Raw genomic sequence first — 14,907 nt, forward strand, 5'->3', positions numbered from 1 at the left:
ATGTGACAAGAGCCGAGTGGGCTCTTGTTGTTGTTGGGTTTGCCAACGTTAGGGAGAGGTATCACTTCATCCTCTATCATGTCCTGGATCGTATGTTTTAGATTCCAGCAGTTTTCAGTGTCATGCCCATTTCCTTGATGGAATTTGCAGTAAGTACCTTCGACCCAATATTTGCTTTTGACAGGAGGGTCACGGGCGGGGCCTATAGGTCTCAACTTTCCTTGATTGGTTAGTCTTTCAAAGGCTTGTACCAAAGTTGACCCGAGTGGGGCAAACTTTCGGTCTCGGACCCATCTTGCAGCGTTTCTTCGGGCGGGAGTCTCTTCTACAGCATGGACTTCTTGGGCTTGGGATGTGTTACCCCGATTATAGGTGTTGGTCTTATATGTGGGTTTGCTCTGTATGGTTTTGGCGAGGTCGTCCTCGATCTTTATTCCCACATCATAAACTCTTTTGAAAGTGTCAAGTCCTAGGTACCTAAGGTGTTGTCTGTAGGCCGGGTCCAGGTTGTCAATGAATTTTTGGACCAATTCTGTTTCGGGAGGCCTATTGATTAGCTGGGCCGCCTGGTCCCTCCATCTAGCAAAGTAGGTTGTGAAACCCTCATTTTTCTTTTGGAAGAGAACTTCCAGCTCGCGCATGGTGACTTGGAAATCCATGTTCGACGAGTATTGCTTGATGAAGACATTGACAAAGTCTTCCCAAGTGGGGAAGAGCTTAGGGTCCTGGTGATAGTACCATTTGAGCGGCACAGGTTCCAAGGACAAAGGAAAGGCAGGTAAGTACATGGACTTGTCCACGCCTTTCAAGTTCATGGTATTCACAAAGCTCAGTAGATGATCACGGGGGTTGTCCGTGGCCTTGAACTTTGGTAAGTCAGATGAACTGAACTTTTCTGGTAATTTGCCAGGAAAAGGTTCAGGATCGAGGGAGAAGTATTTGCTCCCCATGGTTTGCTGTAGGACCATTTTTTCAATCCTCTTCTCGTTATCGAGGTCATTTTTGGCTTGCGCAACCGCTAAAGCTTCATTTTCCATTTTCAGTTGGCCCATAAGTTGGGTCATTTGGACCATCTGGTCTCGCAAATCTTCGATGGACATGTTTGAAGGTGCGAATCGAGGTTGGGGAAGCGGAGATCCTTGAAATGAGGGACGACGGACGGAGCTTGGAGTTACTAAACCTGGTGTTGGCGATGTATCTTCGAGACGCACTAACCGTTGATTCCCTGATCGGCACCAAGTGGCAGGACCAGTCCTAGGCATAAGATAAGCTAAAGTTTAGGTTCCCAAAGTTTCAAGCATTACTTAGTCTAGACTTCGACTCTCTAAATTGGTTTTTCACTCTTTCTTTTGTCGGTACACTTTTTGGTTTTTTTATTTTGGTCATTCTTTGGATTTTCGAAACACTTGCCCGTGTGACATTTATAGTTATTAGCACGTTCGGTTTTGGTGTCGGGTATTGTCGTCGTAGGAGGCCTAACAACGACACAAAGAGTTATTAATTTTTTGCGAGTCGCTTTTGAAATCGAGTGCTTTTCTTACGCCCTCGTAGCAATTCTTTTTATGAACATTTTTTGCGCTACGTATTTTCCTTTCGCGCGGGCACCGAGGCTGCTGCGCCTGACCAGAAGGCCAAGCAGCAACTTCAGCGCCCAGCGAGGGGCGTGAGAAATTCTGGCGCCCAGCCAGGGGCGTTGAAAGTTCGTCCCTGGCTGGTTCTCGTTTTCTGTCTTCTGTTTATGCGACTTCGATTTGCGTGCTTGCCTAATAACGTCCTTTACGCGTAACAGCGTTTGTGGGATTCGTTACAGGCCATCCCGAGCGTCGCTTATTTTTGTGGCGATCATTCGGGTTTGCGGAACACGTGTTTCGGTATAACTCTTTGGCAAATTAGTCTATGAATGTTTGGGCAATTTTTAAGGTCGTTGGTTTTCTAGGATAGTTTGTCACACACAATCACATATTTCGCTACACATAACTACATTACAAACATGGATTTGAAAATTAAATATGCCACGTAGTTTATGATAGGCTTCTATGGGTAGTTTATTTGCGCCTGGCTTGGTACCGCTTCTATCGTAGATCCAACACATGCCCCGGTCGAGGTAGTGTCTTCAACAGACGAATTTCGCCCAAGAGGCCAACCCGCAAGTGCAAGCCAAGGGGGCATGCAGGCGAGAGGGACCTAATGAGCGAGCGATTGGGTTCGGGATAGGTGTACTACCTGCACAAGTACCGAGTGGGAAACATGTGCGGCGTATGCACCCCCCTATTGGCGGAAAAAGGTATCCTTAGTCCCAACTCCCGAGGGAGCCGAGATTCGTTATGCAGTTCTGCCCGCTCACATTAATATGCTGATTTTCAGGTCGTCCCAACTTGATGGGGAAATAAACGCGGGGTAGGATCGTTTCACCCTTCGGCTATTTTGATTACCTACAAGCACGAGTATTTCCTTCACTATCCCCAGTGGAGTCGCCACTGTGAGGGGGTCGAAAAAGCACGAGGCTAATGCGTGACCTCGTCCCTCGTGGGTGTGACGATTCTTTTTATTCAATCAAGTGTAATTGGATTTCCTGTGAGTATACACCCAATTGACTTGTAATATAGGAGTCGCCATTCAGTTTTTAACGACATTGAGAAAAACTGACAAAACCCGGTTATCGTGACATAAAGGGAGTGCAATTATGTTTGACCACGACGGCCGTAGGTTCCCTTGTGATCCTTGGTGTGGGGATCTCTCAACATACACCCGCAAGGTAGAGATTGAGGGTTCGGGGGACTGTAACTACCGAGAGGAGTACTTCGCTCGTCGATAACTCCAGAGGCAGGATATCCTTACTAGCTCAGCATAAATAATTGAAGGGACATGCGTTAACTATTAAACTAATCTGAGTTGATTTTAGCAATATGCAACATATAATACTAGATCGATCGCGATTATCTGATTTAAATAACATTAAGGGACCTAGCATGATAATCCAATTTCCCAAAAATATTATATTTGTTAGGCGTGATAGAACAATCAGATTTAGTTAGTTTAACAGTTCATAAAAAGGGCGAGGAAAGCAATTAAATCATCGAGAAGGGGCACATTACGACGCACCCTTGAGAGGTGCGTCACGGTTCTCAGAAAACTAACCACTTTGACTTTGCTATTTCTCCTTTTTATTTAACGAATCTCAATTATGGGACAGGATACGTTCTGTTCGATTTATGGATCGATTGCGACAGAACGCGTGAACAGTTTCGCAGCGAGAGGCTTAGGCTAAGGGTTGGAGTCAATACTCAGAATATTATTATGTGTTGTTGTGTTCTTTTCACGTCGAATTTAGGGGTCTATTTATAGGGAAGAGTTCGTGAAAAGATAGAATTGCAGAGTTCTAATCCATAAAGAATTAGGAAAAAACACGTACCCAGGTAATTTCAGCGCCCAGGCCTGGGCGCCGAAGATTTCGGCGCCCAGGGCCAGGCGTTGAAAATAGGGTCTGGGCTGTTTTCTTGGTCAGATTCGGATTCCTGAAATCCGTAGAGTTTGAGATTAATTCGAGTCTTTTAGCGCGTATCAATTTTATGACGGAATGCGTCTGGGCCCGTTACGAACTCTAGGCTCGTTAGAATTTTAATTTAATACGTAACTCTTATTTCCGAATCATATTAGGAATAGGATTCTCGTAGTTTTCTATCTCATTTAGGATTTATGTTGGAATGCAACACCTAATTCTGACAGGTTTCTATCTTTTATGATTTGCCACTTTTAGAAGCTACCTTTTACGGCAGTTACTATTTTTAGCAGGTTTCCATAAATAGCAGGTTTCGGGTGAAATGAAAAGGGGAATTGAGATTCGTTTATTTTATAGGAGATTCGTTGTCAAGTGGAGATTTATGCTTTCATCATCGAACCTTTCCCTTTCGGGAATGGAGACAAGAGTAGGTGTCTACACCTAGTTGTTGGAGAAGTTAGATTGTACACCCGATTGTGCACCCCATACAAAACGATGTTGTTTTGACCGTTAGAGCATGAGCAATGTCAAACAACAACAATTGTCAAAAAAAAACATTTGTTGCTTTGTTTTGCCACATTTTCACACATCAACTTGTCAAACCAAGTTACAATGTCTCTCTCACAATGGTAGTACAATTTTTTTACCTTTGATGGACCCCACATGTCAATATTTACTCTCTAAGGAGATTGTTTGAAACCACTTAGAATGTACAAACTTTTTTTTTACGGAGAATGCACAAACCTTGTAGCCCTATGAAGTTACAAGCTTGCATGTTTAGCATTGGTTGAGCTTGTACCTCCGACTATCTAGAAATTGGAAGCATGTCCTTATTGGAAACCAATGATGTGTAAGGTTATGAACAATATAAACAATATATTCAAGTGGAAAAACCATAAAGCTAGGAATCCAAATTAATTGTCACATTGTTAATTAGCATAAAATTTAGGGTACATACAATGTGATGCGTGTCTTCCCTAGCTGCTCCCGAACAGAAAACGAACAAGTTTTAGAGCTCCAATTGTCGCTCCTCCGTAGATAGTCCACAGCTCCGCCTTAGGTTAACCAACTAGGATATTTACTAAGGTTTTACGCACTCGGGTTAGGCTATTAATTATAATCTCCCTTAACACAATCTATGTAAAGTATATTGTATGGGTATTATAAATTGTGAACAGTAATCACATATTTATAGAGTAGGAAATAGAGACTTAGAGTTCTACTAGGAAACCAATTACTAATCCTATCAAGATTACAATTAATTAGAATCTTAGGATTAATAAAACACCTAGTGTTTGAATCTAATCCTAACTATCTAATTCTAGTAGAAGTAGGAAAACTATACTTAAAGCCAAAGTTTACTTGGCGGATAAGTAATCAGACAAAGCTTGAAGCACAAGACGAACGCAACCAACGCAGCCACAAGGGCCCACGCTGGCGCGCGCGCCTGGTCAGGCCCAACCGCAGACGATGCTGGCCTATGGCCCAACGCGCGCACTGTTGTTGGCCTTGGCCTTTGGCGCTGCTGCTTGCCTTGGCTCGTCGCGGCCCGTTGCTTGCCTGGCCCATCGCACAAGGCTGGGCGCTGGTGCTGGGTGCTGGTGCTGGGCTTCGCGCCTAGCGCTGTGCGCTCGACCTTTTGCTCGTCGAGCGATGTGCTGGCTCGCTTGCCGGCTTGTCGCTCGTCGAACTTCCGATTCTTTTTCCGACTCCGGGAATTGATTTCCGTTTCGAAAAAATATTTACGTTTCCGTTAATATTTCCGATTCCGGTAATGATTTACTATTCCGACAATATTTCCGATTCCGGTAATATTTTCGTTTCTGGCAATATTTCCGATTCCGGCATTATTTCTATTTCCGATAATATTTTCCGATACAAACCATGTTTCCGTTTCCAGCAACATCTACGACTTGGATAATATTTATATTTCCGTCATGAACCATATTTCTGTTTTCGGCAACATCTTCATTTCCGGAATATTCTTTACTTTGCCTTTTGACGATTTCAGCTCCCATTGGAACCGAGATCCGTTATTTCCAAATGATCATAAATAGAGTACTTAATGCATAATATATTCACTTAAATACTTGGTCTGTTCACGTATTATTTGTGTGACCCTACGGGTTCAGTCAAGAGTAAGTTGTGGATTAATGTTATTAAATTCCACTTGAACTGAAGCGGCCTTTTGCTAGGCATTCAGTTCACTTGATCTCACTGAATTATTAACTTGTTTAATTAATACTGAACCGCATTTATTAGACTTAACATTAAATGCATAAATGCAAATTTGGACCAAGGGCATTATTTCCTTCAGTCTCCCACTTGTCCTTATGGACAAGTGTGCATTTCCTAATTCCTTTGTCGCTCGATGTGTAACACCCCGACAATTCTCCCTTTTCTAAAATACTCTTTTAATATAAAACGTAGAGAATTATCAAGGCATTATCGCCCGTGTGAAAACGTATCGGCTTATTCAGAATTTTGCTGCGGAAAATTAAAAATAACTTTAGGTTTATAAATAATCAACTATATAGTTGATCCCAAAACCAATAACCGAAAATAAGATCAATTAAACAAGTTTAAAGTCCAATTAAACAAACCCAAGCCAACTTAGCAAATCAAAACTAAATACAAGCTCTCTATTCCCGATCCCAATGATGCAACATCTTCAAACCTGCAGATGGACAATGCTTATTGATCCTTAGAGACTGCTCACCAAAATGGGTCATCACAGGATCAATAAGGCATATCCATGATCGTAATCAGCAAAGCTGAGTACTATATACTAAATCAACAATAATCTTAACATGATTCTTCCAAACGAACAACCCTAACATGATATTAATAAAACATAAGTAAGGAAGACAAAACATATTAATTTGAAGACCACACTTGACTAGATTAGGCTAGACTGGACTAGAACTTTTATAACAATACTATTATTATAATTGAAATAGTCAACGGACCGAGTTATCTAGCTAGAAGCTTCACTAAGGAAGACGAGGTACGGGCGCGAATCCGTAAACTCAGTGACCTGCGATATCGAGGAGCGTTTATATAAAAATAGAACACGGTGATCAATCTGGTCCCAGAAAAGGCCATGTGCTACCACCATGAACCCCAACTCCCGTTTGTCCGTCACTTCAGACGTGCACAATCTAAAGCTATTGCTACTCAGTTTCACTTTACATGATTTACAGATTAAAACTCTGTTATGACCCAACAATCACATAAGTCATACAATCAACAATTATTCACAACTGTTTTTATCTTGGAATTAAGTAAATGATCACAAAGGTATCAATCAAGACTCATTCCAATTAACTCAACCCTTCTTTTAACAATGATCAACCCCTGTATATGGGTATAAGGTTTCAACTTACTAAACAAGGTCCTCGACCTTCATAAAGTAGTGAAAAGCTAAAAGGGAACAACGATCAATCGATCTAAACCAATATATATAAAATAATCCAGTGTTCCCAACCAACATGTTTGCATCAATCATCCATACTAACATGTTATAATTCTCATAACGAGATATATGTTCAACATGTTCATCCAACAATATTAAACATGTAAATTCCAACATAACCAAGTTCATTGACAAATTCAACATGGTTTCAATAATAACACACATCACCAAGCACACAGGTATGCACGTACCTTGTGTAAACAAACTGATAAGCCACTTTAACACTTTCAAAAGTTGCCTACAGAGAATTCTCCACCTATCAACAACCAACATAGATTCATATCAATTCATATCGAATTTACAGCAACATTTGGGTGTTTCAAACCCTTCCGAAACATAATTAGATCCTTTCCCAAAATCAAAACGTGACTACTTAATCTCCTAGCATAGTAGTTACTTCACTAATGACCGTAATTTATTATAAACTTCAATAAACATTCCTTTTCAAAAATTCCAGCAATATAAACTACTTTAAAACTGCACCAATACCAAATTCACATGCTTAGAATCATAAAAATTATAAATTTGATAATTCATAATCATCCTACCATGATTTAAAATCGTTAAAACCTTAAAAATTCATACATGAATAATTAAAACCATTATTTCAATCAAATTGTATAATCTGAAAATCAATAATTTAATTATGCAAAACATGAAATCTATAATTCATAATTAACTCTTAAAAACTATAATTTAATTCAAGAAAAACATGAATTATACTAAAAAAATAATTAAAACACTAAATTAGTTAAGGGTTTAAAGAAATAACCAAATAAAGAAGACAGGGAGCTGTTGGCCGGCGACAGTGGCGGCAGCAGGTGGTGGTCGTAGGCAAGGCGACAAAGCTGGTGGCGCAGGTGGTTGCGCGACTGATTGTGGTGGCGTGAGAAACACTTGTGGAGCAAGAAAGAAACAAAGGGAGTGCTTGCTCACGAAGGAGAGAGGAGAAGCAAGGCTGGACGACGGCTTGGCACGGCCGCAGCTACGGACGACGCGCGGTCAGGTGTATCCGCCGGTGGTTGTGCGGTGGCGGCTGTGTGAGCAAACAAAACCAAAAATTTCAAGAGGAGAGAAAACGAAAAGGAGAAAGAAAGAAAAAGAGGAGGAGAAGAAGAATCAGAACTGACCAGGGCGGCGGAGGAGAGACGGCGCGGTGGTCGTGAGTTGGTTGGCCGACGGTGGCGATGCAGCAACAGATGGTGATGGTTGGTGTTCGGCGGAACTGAAAAGAGAGGGGGAGGATGAAGCAGCAGTTCACGTGAAGGGGGAGGAAGAAGTGTTTGAGGTTTTACGTGAATAAGGATTGGGGGTTATGGGTTTTTTGTTTTGGGCTTTATTAAATTGGGCTAGGATTAGAATTTAGTTTTAGAATTTGAATCCAAAACGGTTAGGATTGTTTTTCCAAATTCAACTGAACGTGTTTTCGTAATTCGAATTCTTTTCAACGTAAAATTCCAAAATTATTTTTGATTTCATGAATCGTTAAAAATATTCAAAATGTAATAAAATAAATATACATTAATTATATATTTATTTCTAAAATTTTTATTTAAATATAAATAACTATACATTAAAATATATTAATAACATTTATAATTTTACGGGGGATTACACGATGCCTGAAGGAAATAATGCCCTTGGTCCAAGTATGCATTCTATGTTAAGTCTAATAAGTGCGGTTCAGTATTAATTAACAAGTTAATAATTCAGTGAGATCAAGTGAGCTGAATGCCTAGCTAGAGGCCGCTTCAGTTCAAGTGGAATTAATGATATTAATCCACAGCTTACTCTTGACTGAACCCGTAGGGTCACACAAATAGTACGTAAACGGATCAAGTATTTAATGGCATTAAATACTCTATCTATGGATATTCGGAATCGACGGATCTTGGTTTCAGTGGGAGCTGAGATCGTCACAAGCAAGAAATGAATACTCCGGAAACGATGATATTGCCGGAAACGGAAATATAGATCGTATCGAAAATATAAATATTATCCAAAGTCGTAGATGTTGCCGGAAACGGAAACATGGTACGTATCGGAAAATATTATCGGAAATGGAAATATTGCCGGAATCGGAAAATATTATCGGAAATGGAAATATTGCCGGAATCGGAAATATTGCCGGAAACGGAAATATTGTCAGAATCGGAAATATTATCGGAATCGGAAAATAATTCCGGAAACAGAAATATTAAATATTTGTTCGAAACGGAAATTAATTCCGGAATCGGAAATATTAAATATTGTTCGTATCGGAAACGAATTCCGGAACCGGGAATTTAATCGGAAGCGTATCGTACGAATAAGCATCGGACGAGGCCTGCCGGACGAGGGCCCAGCACGAAGCCAGGCCATCGTCCAGCAAGCCAAGCGCGCCACACGAACAGCCAAGGCCACGCCAGGCCCAACGCAAGGCCAGGCCCAGCAGGCCATGGCAGCGCGCGCAGCAATGGGCTGCGAGCTGTGCTACTGCTCGCGTGGGCTTGCAGCTCGCGTGGGCTGAGCTGCCGTGTAGGCTGTGCGCGGGCATGGCCTGCACGCTCGTGGGTCATGCTCGTGTAGAGTTTATGTTCACATACGAAACCAGAATTCTCAAATTCAAAGCCTAACTATGACTTTTCGGAGTTTTTAGTTTTTCGAATGCAAAATTTCGTAAATTCAAGATGTTAAATTAAATATTTGCGATTCTTGTTGATAAATCTTGAATTTTTGATTGACCTACTGTATATGTTTAACAAGTTTGAATGCCTAGCCTTGTTAATTATGCAATCTAATTTGTAATTATGATTAATTTGTTGAAAATTGGTATAATTTAGAATTAATTTGATTTTCATAATTAGTTATAATTTAATTAGATACCTATGATTAAAAACCACCATAAAAAAAATTATAAATTTATGTTAAATTTTAAATTTTTATGACCTAGACTTGAATCCATGTTAATCGGAAATCAATTAAATAATAAATGTTCGATTTTTCGCCCTAAAATTATGAAATTAATATTATTTATTAATTTGTCATTAATTTTGAATATAAAATTTTAATTTTTATGCGATTCGCTCATATAACTTGCACGCACAAAGCAATGGACGCTACGTGTTACCCTTAAGGGGTGTTGTATAGTGCGGGCATGCGACAACGAGCAAGGAAGCTCATCGCCCATGCGGTACGAATGCAGCGAGCAAGGGCATGGTGCACGAGCACAAGGCAGCAGCCCTGCCTTGTGTCGTGGGCTAAGAGCAATGGGCGCATGGGCAAGGGCGAGAGCAAGGCACGAGCAGTCGCGTGTGGGCAGCAAGCGTGCTGCGCCACAGCGCGCATTGCCTCGCGCAAGCAAACGGAGCCTCGCGCGCAGCAAGCGCATGTGTGCGTGCGACGAGCGCTGCGCCCAGCGATGGCGAGCAGCGTGCTCGTTGCGACGTGCGACGACTGCTGCGTCCAGCGATGGTCAGCAGCATGCTTGTTGCGACGAGGGCTGGCGTGCGCCTTGCGATGGGTAGCAGCAGCGATGCGACGCAGCGCATGGGCTGCGCGCACATGGCCAACGATGGCTGTGTGCGTGTGGCCCATGGTCGTGCGTTGCGTGGGGTTGTTGCGTTGCGATTAGATCGTTTTGAAATTTTAATTTGAAATTTTCAGTTTACGTAATTTTAATTAATTTTAAAATTAATAATTTAAATTATTTTCTTGGATTTTAATTTTGAATATTGTAATTATAATAAATTTTATTTATACTAATTATTTTACTAAAATTAAAATCATGAATTAATTTAAATACGACCGAAATTAAATTAAATTTATGGATTCAATTATAAATTTATATGAGCTTTAAATTTTAATTAAATTTGTATGTTTCCGGTTAGACTAGAAATACATTTTTATGTTTAAAATTAGTAAAGCATATGAATTTATTGGTTTAAGTGGGAGCCCTTTTAGTCATATACTCTTGATTAGGTCTACAAATCCTTAAGGTTAAAACAACTTGATTAGAATTAATAAGGACTGAATAATTTGTAGATTATTGGTGCCCTTGATTAATTGTTGCAAATGTTTATGTGATGCATAATGTGTTTTACTAACCAGCTATGTGGGCCATTCATGATAATGAATGGATGAATCGTATATATTGTATATGTACTGTTTTGCAGGTTATGAAGTGACTAGTATGGCCCAAATAGGATAGAAAATATGGTCTGCGTACCATTAATTTGAATGTAATTGGTCTAAAGTACCAAAGTTGTTTTTCAATTCAAATATGGTCTGCGTACCATCAAATAGTTGTAATTAGTTTTAATTATAGCTTATTCTATTTGAAGAAAATGGTGCCTCCCACAGAGATTTTGAAGACGGACTTTGAAGTTAAAGCTTCAAGATGAAGTCGGGCCATACTAGATCACATTTATCTTATGCATGTTTTAAGTTATTTATTGCTTTTAAATATGTCTTAAAATGCATGAGATCAAAGCCTGATTATGTTGCATGATTAAGGATTTTAGTTCACTTAAAATCTAACCAACATAGTAAGAGCCTTAAGTTCCAAACTTAAAAATTGAGTTAAAAGGTGCCATGCCAAAATATACACTTGCTTGGATATCCTTTACATCAATCTAGTAATAGTTTTCGCTCAGCGAGGTGTTACTTATTGGTCCTAAAGGGGCAAGGTACAAAAATAATTGTGAGTACATGTTAGTTTTGGTGAAACTCAACGATATAAGTAAGGAGTCCTTTTATGTCGTGGCAAAATCGATAGTTTACCTAATAAGTTCTTAGACGTACCTATCAACCAAGAATAGTTTCTAGACTATTAGCAAAAGGCTTTTGCTTACCTAAGATATTTTAGGATTAAGTCGACAAACTGTGCTTAGTTCTTCAATGATTTTAGGATCTTGGAATCATTTTATTCACACCTGCCGGAACACATAACTTGAATAAAATGCTTAATGAACATTGAATTATGCATGTATGCTAGAATTTAAGTTTATTAAGAGAAAGTGTGAATGGTTATTTATTTGTTTATTCTTTTCAATTGTAGTTTTAACTATGGCAAACAACAATCAAAACATCATCATGGGTTCTGAGCTTATGGTCAAGCTGAACCTGGCAAATTTTCTTGAATGGGAAGCTAAGCTAGTTGAAATAGTCAAACTCAATGGACTTGAGTATGTACTATCACATCCTATGCCAAGCTACTATGCCAGAGACATGACCCCTGAGAGATTTTTCGCCTGGGATGCAGATCTCAAAAAGGTTATGAGTCTCATGCTGAACAATATCCCTGATGATTGGGCTAGAAGGTTTGTAGCCTATGAACCTTTTACGCTCATCAAGAATCTGAGGGATATCTGTCGTGGAAGCACGGAGGACAGGGACCTGAACGTCCATGAGTTGATTGAATCAATGTCTGGTCTAAAGGTTAGTTCTCCCAACAGGTGTTATAGGATGGAAGTCCAAGAAACACATGTTCAGCTCCTTCGCACTAAACAGAGGGTAGGCGTCCCACTGAGGTCCCATGTGGATCTTATGCGTTCATACTTTGATCGCCTAAGTCTACTAGGAACACCAATAAGCGAAAGGATGGCAGTCTCTATCTTGCTCAATTCACTACACAGTGGGTTTGGTCGCTTCAAGCAACTATACCTAAGTGAACCAAGAGAAGAAACAGTTGCAGAATTTGTTCACCTTGTCAGAAAGGCTGAAATAATACTGGACTGTGAAGCCAAAGATTTACTCAAGGCTAGAAGGAGACCGTTCAAGAAAAGTGGAAAGTCCAAGGGCAATGCTAAATCAAAGCAGGACAAGTCCATATCAAGCTGTCTTTATTGTGATGGAATAGGCCATTACAAAAGAGAATGTCCAAAGCTAAAGGAAGATCAGAAGAACGGAACAGTCGTTCCATCTTCAGGTATTTTCGTTATAGACTGTATACTTGCTAATTCAACTTCTTGGGTATTAGATACAGGTTGTGGCTCACACTTATGTTCCAATCCACAGGGACTAAGAAGAAGTAGAAAGTTAAGCAAGGGTGAAGTCGACCTACGAGTGGGAAATGGAGCACGGATTGCTGCATTAGCTGTAGGAACTTACTATTTGTCGTTGCCCTCCGGGCTAGTTTTGGAACTGGAAGAATGTTTCCATGTTCCAAGTCTTACTAAAAACATCATTTCAGTTTCTTGCTTAGATGCTAAGGGATTTTCCTTTTTAATAAAAGACAATAGTTGTTCGTTTTATTTTAAAGAGATGTTTTATGGATCTGCTAGATTAGTCAATGGACTTTATTTATTAGATCACGACAAACAAGTATATAACATAAATACCAAAAGGGCCAAAAAGGATGATTCAGATCTCACCTATCTGTGGCATTGTCGATTAGGCCATATAAACTTGAAACGCTTAGAAAGACTTCAGAAGGAAGGAATTCTAGAACCATTTGACTTAGAGGATTATGGTAAATGCGAATCATGTTTACTTGGAAAAATGACAAAGCAACCTTTCTCTAAAGTTGGAGAAAGAGCAAATGAACTATTGGGTTTAATCCATACAGATGTATGTGGACCAATGAGTACAAATGCTAGAGGTGGTTTCAGCTACTTTATCACTTTCACTGATGACTTCAGTAGATATGGTTATGTCTACCTAATGAAGCATAAGTCTGAATCCTTTGACAAATTCAAGGAATTTCAGAGTGAAGTAGAGAATCAATTAGGCAAGAAGATTAAGGCACTGTGGTCTGATAGAGGCGGTGAATATCTGAGCTATGAATTTGATGACCATCTGAAAGAATGTGGAATTCTATCAGAATTGACTCCTCCTGGAACACCACAATGGAACGGTGTGTCGGAACGGAGGAACAGAACCTTGCTAGACATGGTCAGGTCAATGATGGGTCAGGCCAAACTTCCATTAGAATTTTGGGGACATGCACTAAATACAACTGCACTCACTATAAATAGAGCTCCGTCTAAAGCTGTCGAAAAGACTCCATATGAATTATGGTTTGGAAAGCCTCCAAATGTGTCTTTTCTAAAGATTTGGGGATGTGAAGTATACGTCAAACGATTAATTTCAGACAAACTTCATCCAAAATCTGACAAATGTATCCTTGTGGGCTATCCAAAGGAAACAAAGGGGTATTACTTCTACAATACATCTGAGAACAAGGTGTTTGTTGCTCGAGATGGTGTCTTTTTGGAGAAAGATCACATTTCCAAAATGACAAGTGGGAGAAAAGTAGACCTCGAAGAAATTCGAGTCGAACAACAAACTCTAGAGAATGCTCAAGATGACATTCAGGATAAAACATAGAGATCTTTAGAAGAATCTGGTGAGAATCATGGTCAATCTAGAAATGTTACCCCGCGTAGATCGCAAAGATATAGATCTCAACCGGAAAGGTACTTAGGTATTTTGACGAACGAGAGCTATGACGTTCTATTACTTGAAAGTGATTAACCTGCGACTTACAAACAAGCTATGACGAGCCCTAGCTCCAAGCAATGGCAAGAAGCCATGCAATCTGAATTCGACTCCATGTCTGAAAACCAAGTATGGGATTTGGTCGATTTGCCAGATGGCTACCAAGCCATTGGAAGCAAAGGGTTTTCAAACTGAAAAAGGACAAAGATGGGAAACTTGAAGTTTTCAAAGCTAGATTGGTTGCAAAAGGTTACAGGCAAGTCCACGGTGTGGATTACGATGAAACCTTTTCACCAGTTGCAATGCTAAAGTCTATTCGGATAATGTTAGCAATCGCTGCATATTACGATTACGAAATATGGCAGATGGATGTCAAAACTGCTTTCTTAAACGGCGTTTTAACAGAAACTGTGTTTATGACACGGCCTGAAGGTTTTGAGGATCCAAAGAATGCTAAAAAGGTATGCAATCTAAAGAAGTCAATCTACGAATTGAAGCAGGCATCCAGGAGCTG

Source organism: Spinacia oleracea, chromosome 3 (genome assembly GCF_020520425.1).
Source record: "Spinacia oleracea cultivar Varoflay chromosome 3, BTI_SOV_V1, whole genome shotgun sequence".
NCBI lineage: Eukaryota > Viridiplantae > Streptophyta > Magnoliopsida > Caryophyllales > Amaranthaceae > Spinacia > Spinacia oleracea.